Source organism: Agelaius phoeniceus, chromosome 4 (assembly GCF_051311805.1).
Source record: "Agelaius phoeniceus isolate bAgePho1 chromosome 4, bAgePho1.hap1, whole genome shotgun sequence".
NCBI classification, from domain to species: domain Eukaryota; kingdom Metazoa; phylum Chordata; class Aves; order Passeriformes; family Icteridae; genus Agelaius; species Agelaius phoeniceus.
This window is the reverse complement of record NC_135268.1, coordinates 45,242,198-45,255,904: the sequence shown is the minus strand read 5'-3', so window position 1 is coordinate 45,255,904 and position 13,707 is coordinate 45,242,198.

The following is a 13,707-nucleotide window of genomic DNA, read 5'->3' as shown; positions in this document are numbered from 1 at the left end:
GCAGAGTCCTGAGCCATTTGTTAACTAATGCTTCTTTAGGAGCAGCTGCAAGTGAAGGAACAGAAAAAGCAAAGAACATCTAAGATGATAGGGATTAACCCACTCAAACCCAGTAAAGAAAAAGGACAAAACATTATGTATTTCCTCAAGTCATTTTTGAAACTGAACCTTCAGACTAAATTTGGGTGACACTGACAGGTCATATACTCCAGAAACTCCAAATTGTTTTCTGCTTTAGGTATGTGGCACTTACACTTTTCCTCATATCTAGTGTTGTATTTTATCTTGATACTACTGTGGAATCAAAATGCAGTTCCAGCACATATCACTTGCACACAGTAATTTTTTGAAGACACTCTTCTGGACCAGTAGACACCAAAGGTTGCCATTTCATCCTTTTAATACTTTAGAAATTTTCTTGAAATTTCTGTAGAAAGGTCACTATTCATAAAAGTATTCATGTCCAGGAAATTAGAAGTGGCCCTGAACCTAACTAGATTACACAGGATTCCAGTTTTCATTAAATGGCTTTTCCATTTCCTTCTTTATAATTATGGGAAATGCTTTGAACTATTATGAAACAATCCCTTTTACTGTCTTTGACTGGTTTAAAAAGACAAATGCTTCACTGTCTTTTTCTGAGATACCTGTGTGCATGAATTTTGTTTTCCATTTTCTCAGAATGTGTCACCTCATTTGTTGAACAGTGTTATACATTACTTGGCATTTGGTTTTTGTATGTAGCAATTCCCATATTTTTTAGTTACCATACATAATTTAGACATCTTTTGGTATTTCCAATGCAAAAAAAAAAATCCCAATATAAAACCAAACTCAAAACACTAGCTAATATTTAACGATATTTCTTTATAGAGAATTATCACTTTAGAAGCACCATTATTTATATTTTTCTTTTAAGGCTGACATGAAACCTTCAACATAACTCCAATAACACTGTCTTTGGTGAGTCACACGACTGCATTTGAGCTCCAAAATGTGACCAAAAACTTAAATTGATTTTTGGTCTTCATTCTTAAATTTAAAAGCATAAATTTAGCCCTTTTCAGCTAAGACATAGGCCCGCTCATTGCAGCTATTTGTTTCCATATGTATTTCTCCAACTGCCTGAATCAAAAGCACATCCCATCCCAAGGTATCTTAAAAAGCAGGGGCGCAGTCTGAAAAAGATCTCATTCTCACTACATCAGTTTTTAAGCAACATTTTGTTCTAGCAAAGGTAGTCCTGGAGAATATTTGAAATGCATTTAATGAGCAGTTCCCATTAGGAGCCCAAAAACTGAGGCATAAGTGAAGGGACCTAAATGCAAAGCAGTAGAGACCACACCCAGGGAACTGCTGCTTGAGAGTTAAATGTTAAGTGCAGAATGCAGACAGAAAACTGATTCCATTAGCTTACAGTAAATATTGAATTGTTATTAGTTCCTTGAACATTGACTCTGTAAATTCCTGAAGGAAGAGGGATGTTGAAAGCCCTTGAATGGGGTTTTGAGAAATGCTGAGGTTTTGGAGGACTGTTTTGGGATTTTTCACTATTTCTGCAGTCTGAGGGAGTTTGTCCTCTAAGGTAGATGAGAAGCAAGCTGATAAAATCCCAACCATTTTATATATATATATATTCAGAAACCACCTTTTATTATTCTGGCACCAAAAGATAAAGGAAGGAACATTTCTTAACACATCTAACTTAGCCTTGTATTAAATTCCATTCCTATGGTGAAAAAAAAAGATTGAAGTAAGATTGCCTGCAATGAAAAGGGGTTAATCATCACAAATATCAAGGGGAAAGCACAGGATGTAAAGAGGAGTAGAATAATAAATCTTCATGATTTTCTAAAGAATATGTTTCTGCCTCAGGTATTTATTAAAAAGCAGGCTTTTCAAAATACTGTGCTATGGAAAGAAATCCCCAGGAATCTACTCTAAAAGAGTTATGCTACTTTTTAAATGGCTTTAAATGTCCTGTTGAGAATTTGAAGTTGCTGGTAGCTCATATAGAGCTGTCAATGATCACAAATAGATCCCTCAGTGATATTTGACCCACAGACAAATGTGAGCAAAACCATGGCTTCACATAAGTCAAAAACTTTGTCAAAGAATCACAAGTAAATGCCATTTAAATATGTCTACTGGCAAATTACCCTTGCAATTAATTGGTAATGTTATCAGGAGAGAATACTAAATCTACAAATAATAATTTGACCATTTCCATTGAGTTTGAATAACATTTTGTTAAAACTGGAACAAATAAGATTCTATTTTTTGTCATTACCATTATGAGTAAATGTTCTGGATGCACACAACACAGCAATGAAGAGGATTCAGCTTTAGGGATTCATATAAGTAAAGGAGCACCCAGATCAACATACTCTCTAATCTACAGAATCAAAGGCAATGTGTGGAAAAATTGTTCTCTCCAGCCCCAGGAAATTAAATCTTTATTCCTAAAATGAGTGTAACTTTATTTTAGGTATTTATTTCTTGTATTTCATTCTGTGGAACACTACATACATTAAATTAAAAAAAAAAGAAAAACAAAAGGAAAAAAAAAAGGGAGAGTCTTCCATTGTCATTTGCCAGTGGCAGAAGACTTCATGATTGTTATCGAGATCAAATCTTTCTTCTATGACTGGTAATTCTCTTGTATTTTGTGCACATCTCATTTTCTTTCTTGTCACACATCTGTAATTTTAAGTAGATGGTTTATCATCCAGTAAAGCATAATCCCTCTTATCCCTCTTATGAATTTTCATCTCTGTTGTCTAATTTCTGTGTGAGCATACTGAGTTCTTCATTATATTACTTAAGAATAATTTACTTTTCTCAGTGGCACTGTGCAAGTAGACATGAACTTCTTTTTTGTACTAGATTCATTGTGCTTGACATCATAGCTAGTTCTTGTTTCCTGGAAGGTTGTTGCTTCCTTGTTCCTCTCTGACACTTAAGAGAATATCCCTTTCCACCCACCAAATCTAATTTAAAGCTCTCCTAATAAGCCCAGCTATTAGAATATTGTCCCAACAAATAAAGTAAAATATACATTCAGACATACAAAGCTTATTTGCTAGGATTTGAGCCCAGAGACAAATAGTGCACATTAAGGTTTAAGGTATAAATAATTATGGTAAGGTACTTCTGAAAAGATAAGGAAAAAGTAAAAAGGAAAATAGAAGTAAAAAGTAATCAACAAGGAAACATCCTAATTGTAGAAATGAAGCATAAAAATGGCAGTCTGACCGTAGCATTGTGTTGCTCTCTGGTGCTTGAACCAGTTCAAGAGAAACATGGAAATAAGGTCACTATGTTCAAGATTGCAGATGATAAAAGGATTAGAAGATGGAACAAGAAAGGTTGAGTGGTACAAACTAAGTTAGATTTTGATGGTTTACATGAACAACATAGCAGATGGTAAAGGTGTTTTGTTGTACAGAAAGATGTAAAATAATCAGGCTTAGAGCAAGAAAACAAGCTATACAATATGTGGCAAATGGCCCAATAATTTAGCAGACTGATCAGGAAAACAATTTGAAGGTAATTATGGAAAATCATTTTAACCAGAAACACAAAGCACAGTTGCAGGAAAAAAGGCAAACAAAATATTACTGTGAATGTGTAGATGAATAGACTAAAATAAAAGGAAATAAAATGCTGTTATTGTGCACTTTCCATTAGGCTATATAGGAACTACATATGCTTCACTGGCTAGCCATCACTAGAAGAAAATGTTTTGAAGTGAAAAAAAAAGTCAGCAAAATTATAGTAACTCTTGAAAAATACAAATTTAGAAAAACATGGTTTGAGGACTAAATTTATAAAGGAATTTATGTGACAGAGCAATGTTTTTCGCTAGTAATCCTAAATTCCAGATTTCACCTCCAGAATCTCTGAGGACAGGTCCTTTTCTGCATACAAGTCATTTTTGACACCATGGTACTAGTTAAGGAATAACATCACTAAGTAAGAGCAAAAAATGTAAACTTTCTGCCTACTGTTCCTCATCCAGACTCCTGAGTTTAATAAAACCTATGAGTCTTTTAATATGCCATCAGTGTGAAGTAGTTTTTCAATAGGACAAGATGCTCCATGCCAAAGTAAATTTTTCAGTCATAAAATTAAAAAAAAAATTATAAAAATTCATGAGGTACTGAACCGTGGACATTTAGTAGCTAGACTTGCTGTAAATTATTGTGATGCTTCGAACCTATAGCAACTGTCTACAAAATCAATGCAGGAGGTTGTGCTTATGACACATTGAGGGAGTAGAAAGGATTAGTTGAGGACAGACTACCTCAGCTTTAAATTGAGCATAAATTGTTCAACCTTAGAAGCATACAACAGGGGTTTTACTTTTAATTAAGTTTTAACTACTGTTTATGCAAATTCTTCTCTAAATCAGTATCAAACATATCCTAAAGCTATTCATACATATAGCTAACTCATTCTGTGCTTGACAATCCTGATGCTGAGGCAATGTCAGCAAAATAGTTGATTATATTAGATATGGTTGAGGCTCATTTGCAATTTCTGATTAAACTGCATTTATTGTACTAGATTATAATGCTAATCAGAATTAGCTAGGTGCTGAAACACGACCACAATTGATCACAGAATAAGTTTTAAGAAGATCAGACAGAAAACTAGAAATGGGACTAACTTGCAGTGTGTTTATTAGGATTAGCAATAGAGCAAAACAAACTACCATTCACAGAAATTTTAATTTTGAGATTCCATTTCATATGACTCAGAGGTAGAGGTTCAAAGGCATGACTTTGTGTTTTAATTAAAATTATACAAGGCTCCAAGGTAAACATTTGTACTTTATGCTTAAACAAAAGGATTTTACTTTGTGTTCAAATATAAAGCAGGATCAGTATCCTGCATAATATTTTCCTTTTCTCCCATACCAAAGTAATTGCATAAGAAGGTTTGAACATTCACAAACTCACCATTCAGCTCACGCTGTGAGTAGCAGATAATGCAAAGCAAACCTTACGAACGTGCTTCAGGCCACTTTTTGCTAGGCAAAAAGTAACAATGCTCTTAGTCATTTTGCAAATAAGGATATAAAATTACTCCCTACTGTCAGGAATAGCTTTGTTTAAGCAATTTTTTTTTTTTCTCAGTACTGATGATAGAGACAGTTGCAAAGATTTGGAAAAACCCTTCATCTTAGCATTCAAAACTTTGGGCTTCCTATGGGGCAATTTAGAAACAGCCAAGCAGAATGAAATAAGGTTCCTTGTCACATGGGAGTGCCTGCTACCTGCCATAGCACAGTGAGAAACTGGGGTCAGTGCAGCCAAAGTACCCGTGGCTGACTTACCAGAGCAGGGGGCAGAGTAGCCAGCCTGGGACTTTGGCCAGGCAGGAAGGAGTCCTGCAAATGCCCTGCTGCTCCCTGAGCACCTCCAGGCAGTGGCTCCTGCTCCCCCAGGGAGCAATTTCAACATCCCCCCGGCAAGGAGAAAGAGGACCTGAGCTCCTTATCAGTCTTTCTTCTGCCTTGCAAGGCTCTTGGGGCACACAGAGGTGTATGACCGGTCCCAGGTTCACGGAAGTTCAGAGGGAAATCTGTCATCTCACAGGTGAGACACTGTCTCTTAGGGGCCTGAAGCAGAATCCATCTCCAGAGAAAACACCTTTGAGTTCAGAGGAAAAAAACCTGATCTTCATAAATCTGCAGGTTTTGTCTCAGGCTGCACTATAATGCAAATCTCTGAGTTCCACAAGGGCTGGAAATGGTGTGTTTTCCCCTCTTTCTTTTTCTTATAGCTTTCTATATTTTTGCTTATAACCTTAGGATCATAAAGGAAAAATAAAAATATGTCTGTGGCTTGGCAAAAATAATAACACAATAAAAACTGTTCTCTGCTGAAACCTTAATGCTAATTAGACTGTTTAATTAGACTGTCTCTAATTAGTGGTATTCTCTTTGTAAACAAGAATGGCGGTGTCAAATATGCTGAATTAAAATAGTTCACTGATTACACACTGAAAATTATGAAACTTCATGCCTCTTTCCATATGTTCACTCAGCTCTGAAAAGAAAATATATTTTTCAAAAATATGCTTTTTGAAGCTATTGAGATTTTGATTTCAGCTGTCACAATAATTTCATGGAGTTCCCTACTATTCTTTTCCATGTATAATTCCTGTAAAACACTGAATCAGGAGATTACAATTCATCAAAACCCAATTGTTTTCCCCAGTAGGTTTTCGATTCAGTCTCAAAGAAATAGCTTTTTTTATTTAGTCAAAAATAATTTCTAAAACCTTAGGTTAAACAAGGTGACCTCCAGAATGCTCATCATTTAGAAGAACTAAACTTCTAAGTTGCAACTGAAGATGTTACTTTTATAGTCTCTACCAACTGTTTCTAAAATCCTGATTAAAATAAATCTGAAGAATCTATTTTCATCATGAGAGTAACTTTTACAAACTTCCAGGAGTGAAGTAGCATGCTATTTATCAGTTAAATGCAGGAGCTGACACTCTGTTCCATTAGCTTCTGATTAACTTGAAATATTAGAGTGAAAAATCAGTAGACAACTTATGAAAAATACTTCATCTGCTCTTAGATAAAAGAGATTGATGAAGTTTACTTAAACTACCTTATTCTGGCTTTCACTCAATCGCCATGGCAAGGTGATCACAAACTCCTGGTCCATCAAACACCCATGCAAGTCCTACTTTGGGAAAATATTATCTTTCCTTGCTATTCCAGGTAGAGCAAGCTGCTCTCTGCTTGCTGCACCATGGGGCTATTTAGAGCAGCACAGATCCTGCCAACACTCCAAACTGCCTTGTCTCTATTTCAGAAATTTGGTTCCCCCTAAAACTTTCAAATGTAAAATTTAAATAAGGAACAACATATGACACCAATTTTAGACAAGCAGAGGCCCATTTGCCAATAACCTGGGATGAGAAAGAAGGAAGAGCCCAATAGTCATCCAAGACTGAAATCCACATCATAAGCAGAAAACCTATGCTCCCTGTTAACAGAGGCAACAAAACTATTTCTTCCAACTTCTTTCTCCATTCATAACTTCTGTCTTTATATGATGAAAATGAGATATCTAATGTTAAAGGTTCAACAAAATTCTGAGACCTCTTATATGTGGCAAGTATTGCAAACTTTCTGATTCCTGCAAAAGTGAGGATTTAGAGCACTCTGTGCATGATGCCCTGGAGGCCCCTTAAATCATTATAAATGGCCTTGGAGGAGAAGCAATTGGACTTACAGATCAGAAATTTCCTGCAGAAAGCTTACAAATAAATGGAATAAGGACACTTGGGAAAAACTCTCTCATTTTATAACAAAAATAACAAGTACATCATTGGCTGTGCCTCATACTTAGTGGATTTTAAACAGGTGGCAAACATTGAGCCTCCAAAGCTAATGTTTATTTCAGTAATAATATACTCAGGCCTCATATAGATTAACATTGATACTGCAATCCAGTGTAAAGCAACTCTATTTTCAGAATAGTTGTAATAGTTCAACTCTTTATAGAAGCAGACATTGCAAATTGTAGCATCATTCACTTGAAATAGGATAAGGGTAGACAGAGAGATATTCCTTGGTGCTGGTGGATGGAGATGAGAGAGAGCCAAAAAACCCTGCAGAATAACAAATGTGTTCTAGAAGAAAATGAAAGTCAAAAAAGAGGAAAAAAGGTAATATCCAAATATCTATGAAATATTTACTGGTTAGAGAATATTTGGAAATTAAATCAGTGGAAAAGGCTTTTTTCAATTCTTCAGGGAAACCACTTCATTTTTTTAAAAACCATTTTTTTTTCAGAGATAGAAACAGAAATTTCTGTTCCCAGCCCCAAAGAATCCAGCAAATATTAGTCAGCAATCCAGGACTAAATTATAAATTCCTGAACAAAACATTAGTAATAATTTTATTCTTCCAGCATCTCTTTGTCTGAAGGATTTTTAAAAAAAAATTAAAAATTGAAGTCAGGAAACATTTGGTACTGCATCTGTGAACATTTGGTACTGCTTCTTTTTTACATCCCAGCTGTTTGTTTACACTTTTTCTAAAGCTTCCTGGTGTTATAGTTGAAATAACTATTCACTGAATTTTTTGCCTACTACCTTTTATCCCTGGGTTTATTTAAAAATATTGTTAAGAGTAGAATTAAATTTACATTTAAAACATGGAGCTATGAGAAGTAGAGATTTTTTTTAAAAGCCCAGAAATTCTTTGCCACAGAAGACCATATTTGCACAGAGGTGAGTGTGTGAGATCTTCCAGTACCACATCCAGCTCAGCCTTACAAGTTACAAAGCTGTCTTGTCCTCACTGAAATGGTACAAGCCACTTTATAGCTTTTTAAGCCATTATTCTTGCTTTGCATTACTTTCTTTTTAGCTAGACTTTTGGGGAGATAGACCTTGTGATAGATCCTGTCTATCTAAGGGTTGATGTACATCAACTATTTTCCACCTCCCCTTTTCCCATACTTTCCATTCCCCTCTGCAGATCAAAGAAAGTCTATAATGTCTGTCAGTTGTTTGGCATTGTTAATTATATTACTTTCTGGTCATCTGAATCAAGAACACCCTGTGACTAAACATATAATTTGAAATATGCAGCTTTTATTCTGTAAAAGATTATTTCTGCATACCAAATTCCCTCTGTACAAAATGTTTTTCCATTGTCCTTTCTGATAAACTGTGATTTATACCATCTCAAAAGGGCATAGTTAATCTGATGGAGAAATAACATCACATGGAATAGAAGCTCAAGCATTGAGCAGAATTAAAGTCAACTGTTTACATATTTCCTGCAGAAAATATAGCTTCAGACTGTACAGAAGTGTCAGGGTGCGCAGATGGCAAAAGAGGTATCCTTTAATCCATTATAACTGGCTTTGTCTTTCTCAAGGTGCAAAGTAACCTTGCAGTTCTTCCACATTTTAATGGCATTTCAGAAAGCACTCGTGAATTATTTGCTACAGCAAAGCAGTAAAACTGAAGAAAGGCTGATTTTTCAGGAGAGACTGAAACTGATGACTAATTTGAAACTTAGCATAAAGAACATAACAACAAGGGTTGTTGAATTTTTGGGCTAGAATTGAAACAAATGTTTAGAATAGGAAAAAAAGTTCATAAAATAATTTCATTTTCTGCCCTAAATGTTTATGCCTGGTGTCCAGAAGCCACCTTGTTTATATTATATCAAACCAGCAGTTCATGACAGCAGAGCAGACTATAAAAGTATCCATGGTGGTGGGATGGGGCTTCCCATGACACATGGTTTCCCATGGTTTAGGTAGTTTTTTCCTTATATTCCTTCCCTTCATCTCAGATTCTCATTGAGAATGCTCCCACACTCTGCCATTACCATTCCCCATAAACTGAAAACAAGGCAGCACCTTCTTGGCCCAAGAGAATGGCAGGTAACAGGCAACCCAGTCTCTCAATGCATTCAGGAGAGCTTCAGCTTCCATCAAGTTCCCTGCTTAGAGCAATAAGGAAATAGGTGCCACAAACACAATAACACACATAAACTGCCAAATTTCAAACTGGTAGAATACTATCTTTACAAAAAGATTGTGGCCATTGCCACACCCCCATCTTCTGTTCTTGGAGAATTGCCTAAATTAGATTAGATGCTGAAATGGTCTTCAATAATTTTCAGAACTGGAGAAATTAAAAATGAAACACCAAAACAATTAAAAAGACACTCTTCTCCTTTCCTACCTTTTCCTTTCTGGAAAAGCTGAATGAGATCTTTATTCCTGTAATAAAGATTTTGTGCTCTTGCAGAGGCAGTTTGTTTTACAGATCTAATTGAATATTATTACCTGACTATTACAGTTTTTAAAACAATACTATGCTTCTGGTCTGATCAGGACATAAACTTAAAACAAAAAATCAACCAAGTTAACTACGGTAAACATACATTTGAGATTCAAACACAATTGTTTATTTCTTTAAGGCTATCACTGAGGGAACAAAGTCCTGACTTTATGTACCAACACATTTTCATTGCCACATTCTCAAATCTCATGTATTGGAATGAGGCACAGAGCCAGGATTTGCATGAGCTTCCACAGTATTTCAAGGACATTTTTAATGTTCTAGAAGCTGCACGGGACCGTTAAGACCCTTTCTATGATCTCCTGCATTTAAATGAGGGCATCATTTGTCTGGAAACACTTACAAAGATATTAATATAGAAGAGCTATTATGGCAGATCAAAGGAATCTTACAGTACTCTGAACATTATAGAAAAAACATTAGTGGGCTATTTTCTGGTCAGAAAGTAGCAAATGGAGCTACTCTGGATTTAGATTACCGAGCCAAGAGCAGAAATTAGCTGCACAATGGTCAAGTGATTAATATATTCAGTTCTAACATGCTGAACAAAAGCTCTAGAAACATGTGCAATAATAATAGTTATGGAACACACAAGCCATTTCCAAAATAAACCTGGTACAATGCAATCTGATGTAATAGTGACATGATAATCAATAGAATAGTGGAAAATACTACAGTGCCTGCTTTATAAACCCTTCAATAGTTCTTTAACAAAATAACCATATTATAATGAAAATAGAAAAATTTAGTATACTAACTGTCCTTACTAAATAGTTTTTTTAAAAGTAGGGGGAATAAAAAAAAACCAAACAAGTAGAATAAAGATAAACTTACCAAAGATCAGAAAAAAAATTTCAGCATCTCAAAATTCCTAAGAAATCCACCTAACATGTAGCATGTATAATTATTCTTCTAAATAGCATAAGGCACACAATTGTAAAGATTAAATAAAATAACTCTTGAACAGATTAATTTAACTGTATTTTTCTTAATAATGGTCTGTGCAATCCAACTCAAAACATAGGCAAAATTACCCTACTATGTAACCTATGTAAGAATATTAAAGCAAGTGTCTTTGGTTTCCTGCCTGGATTTCAAAAATGATTTGGCTTAGAGGCTTGTTCCAGGAATATGAAATTTAAGCAGAAAATAACATTTTTGACTCTCTTTTCCTTCTCAGTAAGGAAGGGGCTTATTCCCATCAACAGTCATATAGAACTGCAAAGTTATTTTATCTGCCCCTCTTTAATTTTTCTGTGCCCAAGGTTATGTTTTTCTAAAGCAACAGTAGTTTTAGCTATTTCACAAAAACTACAGCAATTTCAGTAGCTATTTCATTTCATAAGTGAAGCAGAAGAGGGATTTGGGTTTCTTTTTTCTATTTTAGTCAGATACGTGGGATATAGGAAACTGGAAATCACCTAGAATTTGCCTGAAAATGAACTATTCACATAGATATAGTCGCAGCTGCCAGTCCTTGATTCACTCACAACCAGAATTTTAAAATCTGTGGTCTTTTCTGTCAGCCTCTTTCCACAGCTCATAAAGGGACTTTGTTTCCATAATTATGTTAAGACCATTTCATACCCTAAAATATTAAAGGAATACCAATACGCTGCATTTCTGCCAATGATGGTGTTTTGCTTTCCAGCTGGTCTGTCTTCAGCTGGATGCTGCTGTGCACATTAACTCATCTTTTCTCCCCAGCAAGTGATTTGTTTTTGAGAGCAGCCACTGACTGCTTTTAGAGGCTCACTGTGGGACTTCTGCTATTAGTTTCAACTTGATCCCAGCTCTCACTGACACAGAAGGCAAAACACCCACTGATTTTAAAAGATGAGTATCAGATCCTCTACCTGTAAGAGACTTACTGTGAAACAAAGGAAGCATCATATATGAGAGTGCCAAATGATGAAACAGAAGGATGATTTTGTGTGGTACCTTGAACAATATGCCATATTCCCTTTTCACGTCTCCCTTTTCCCATTGGTGTAAGACAGTGCAGTCTGACATATCAGTTTTCCCTTCCTTAAAAATGTCCAGTTAGGGTTGAGGTGTATCAGTGAATCATTGCAAAGTTTTGTGCCTTTGGTCTTGGATATTGAGCATAGGTGAAGCTGGAGCAGAAAATCAGCCACATTTTTCCCAGCTTGGCAAAATCTGTAAGAAGACAGTATGATTTATTTTAGCCAATAATTTTAACACTATCACTGTAAATCGTTAATAGATTTCCATTGCCTTGCTTTGGAAGGCTACATGAAACTGCAGCTTTAAATAATTATCAATTATATCATGAGTGCCTTCACCCTATTTGGCAAAATTTCTTAAATAAGTCTCAGAAAACTAATTTCCCGGGCAAATAAAATATGTCCTTTTCTGAGATTCTTAATTCAATTTTACTATGAAGTTTTCTGTATGCAACTTTACACTGCATTTTTCAAGTCTCAAGTCTCAAAGCCACTGGATGAGAAGATGTAATGTCAAGTGACTGTTTTTAATTTAGGTTTTGTGCAAGAATATATGTAATGTTCTGCAATTCATTTATTGAATATCATAAAAGCACTGGCCAAAAAAGTTGATATAATTTATTTATGTCTTTAGCTACAATTGTAATGCAATTTCACTTTAATACAAGATTTTGAATTGTTATATGGCTGGAAATTGGTTTGGTTTTTTTTATCTCTACCTCACCAATTTTACCTCTCTATGACTGAGCTGATTTTTTGCAGACGTTGCTGTGGTAAATAATTTGATCTCTTTTTTGTCATCACCTGTCAAATGAGCAGATCTCTTTTTCAAATGATGAAGAATACAAGGATAGTTTGTACAATTACACTTAAAAATTTATATGTTTTCATGTTATTTTGGCTCTGGTAAATAACAAGTTTTATAGAATTTGTCAAAATCCATTTAAACTATTAAACAGTACTTAGACCACATCAAGATTTATTTCTCAAATACATTTCCTCTGGAAAATCATTCAAATGTTAAAGGATAGTGTGCTAACTTTGATTATTTATACAAATCAGTTCATACAGTTTTAAAACTGAGCTTAGCGTAGCAACTAAAATTACCAGCAAATTAATATGATCTTCCTAGTTCTACTGTTCATCTTATTCTGGGTAAGACATTCTATAAAGTTTCAACCATGTTTGCAACCTGTTATCTGGTGACAAATCTCAGAAGCAATAGAAAGTGAAACCTACTTAGATACTATGAACTGAACCAAACCCACTTAATCTATGAGCCTTAAAGGAGCAGAAGTGTTACCAACTTTGTCATCCATTGCTTTGTTATTCAAATGCCCCAAGCAAGCCATTTCACTTGTGATTTCTAATATGCTTCCACATCAGGGTGATTTTCCATTATATCATTTCTCTAATAATAGATGTTCATAGCTGCAGGTTAGTATTAAAGGAAGGAATTGACTTGAGGAGCTCTGAGTTAAGTATCCTGCCCAGCAGCCTCATAGAAATCACTAATGAAGCATAGCTCCATGTTCTGACTAAAGTAATTTCTTTTTCATGGATTTTATACTGAATTCTTTTCTTACTAGTTGTAAAGTTTTATATAGCCAGTGTATAGCCTTCATCCTAAGGCTGAAAGATTTTGAATAAATCTAACTAATAAAACAATAGTTCACACAATAGTACTTAGGCTGATATCAAGAAATTACTTCCTAAAATAGAAGAAAGAACTGATTAGCAGAAATAAAATTTAATCAATACCTAGATTGTAGTGTTACATTGCAACACTTGAATAAAGGAAAATGTTTGCCTGACTAAATTTCCCACCTTTCTTTCCCACCCCTTCTATTTGTAGCTCACTGCATTTATTCCCTAATTAAAATGG